Below are 2,069 nucleotides of genomic sequence, written 5' to 3'. Positions count from 1 at the left end.
TGTAAATGTCTTGCCTTGGGACTGCAAACTCTTGTAAAATGGAGCAGGAAGTGACTGACATGTTAAGAAAATGTGTTTGTCTACATTCCAGCAGTTCTTTGCTTCATTCATTTTCCTCAATAACCATGTTTGCTAGATCTACAAAGTTCACCTGTCACAGGCAGGGATGCAGGTAGACTGTAATTCTTACCTCACTCCCTTACTAAAAAAAAAAAATATGTTAGGTGACAATTGACACAGAAATCTTATGGGTCAATGTTCAGCCCACAGTGGGCAGCATTTGAAATACCAGCTAAATTAGACCTGGATGGGCAGGGTGGTCTGTCCCGGGTGCAAGGAGTTGGGGGGTGACCGCTGTCCCCCACCCACTCCACTTTCTGTTTTGGGGTGGGGGAGTGGCAGAACTAATGGCCATGGCCCCATGACCACTCCATGCTCCCTCCTACTGTCCAGTGGAAATGCTCTGCCCTGCCAGGTACACCACTGAGACCTGGCACCGGAACTGAATAACTGGGTCTTTGGAAGCTCCTGAGTTCTGCTGATCTTCAGTACTGGTACCCTATTAGCAATCTGAGGAAATTAGGAATGCCATATATATGATCCTACCTGCCTGGATAGCTGTCCGAACACTGGCACTGAATATGTACCTGGATAACTCCCAGCTCCATCCCTGGACTACAACTGGCACCAACTGCTGTGGTCTGTGCTAATATTCAGCGGAACTCCAGTTAAGCAGCTCTGCAAGTTTCCTGCATTCGGGTTTTGCAGGTCATCTCCCACGCTCCTGCCAGACAGCTGGAATCTTCTGCTGAGCAGTGGCCGCAGGAGACTCCTTAATAAAACATCATCTTCTGCTGCCGTGAGACCAATAGGACCAGAAGTAGGAGATGGCATTTTATTAAAGCAACTTCTGCTGTCACTGGAAAGAGATGCAACCACTGATGCCGTGGGCCACAAATTGGGGCGTACCAGGGGCAGAGCAGTGGGCAGAGTGGGGCAGGCTGGGAGTTTGCCCTAAATCTTTCACTGAAAAAGTTGCCCCCCCTTGGCAGTTCTGGTTAAGTGCTGCTGAATATCAACACTGGATCTGGTGAGCATGATTTAACTGGGTAGGAGCCCTCCTATCCAGTTAAGTTATGCTGAATATCAACCCCTTAAAGCAGGGGTGGGACGCCCTGGTTCTTGAGGGCCAAAGCTCATTGGGTTTTCAGGATTTCCTGAATGAATATTCATGCAATCTATTTGCATGTACTGCCTCATTGTATGCAAATTAATCTCATACATATTCATTGGGAAAATTCTGAAAACTTGACTAGATTGTGGCCCATGAGAACCAAAATTACCCACCCCTATCTAAGAGTTTCAATTAGAGTATAGCCAGTGGACTACAAACCAACTATGTAAGTGTCAGCAGGTTGATGGTGGCCACATGGAGGAAATTCAGTAACGGTGCACCCTATTCAGTGGTGTGCAAAAGTCTGGATCCACTTGTGAATTTTACATTCTTTCAAATTTCTGATCTTTTATTTTAATTTTTTGTCTGTGTACCACATTATAAGGGATACATTTGGCTATTAGAATCAACTTTTTATTCTATTGCAGTTTGGCCTTAAATTTCTGAGTTTAAGTTGCCATGTTAATCTTTTTTTGTGTGTGTGTAAATCGAGTAATGTGCTTGACTGGCCAAAAAGTACATATGAGCATCATCTATCCTTCATATTCATATAGGTGGTCTTTTTGTGTGTCAGTGATGGCTCACTATTTGGTGGGCTACCCTCTGTTCTTGATCACCTGTCTGTACCATGTCAGCAATGAGTGAACCAGTTTGATGAGGTGGTTACGGGTGACAACATGGTTCCTGGCTGCAGTGAATGACGCAATCAACTTACGTTTTGATGTTGGATTTTTCTTGGATATCTCCCAGACCACCTTGTGCCACAAGTTCTCGACTCGATTCAGATCTGGAGATTGGGCAGGCCGGTCAATTGACTCGATGTTCTGATGCTTCCACTTGATCACCTGTTTGGAGCAATGGCAAGGTGCATTGTCATCTTCGAACAGGAACTGGC

This window comes from Geotrypetes seraphini, chromosome 13 (assembly GCF_902459505.1).
Source record: "Geotrypetes seraphini chromosome 13, aGeoSer1.1, whole genome shotgun sequence".
Classification (NCBI taxonomy): Eukaryota; Metazoa; Chordata; class Amphibia; order Gymnophiona; family Dermophiidae; genus Geotrypetes; species Geotrypetes seraphini.
The sequence above is the reverse complement of the archived record's forward strand: the minus strand, read 5'-3'. Positions refer to the sequence as shown.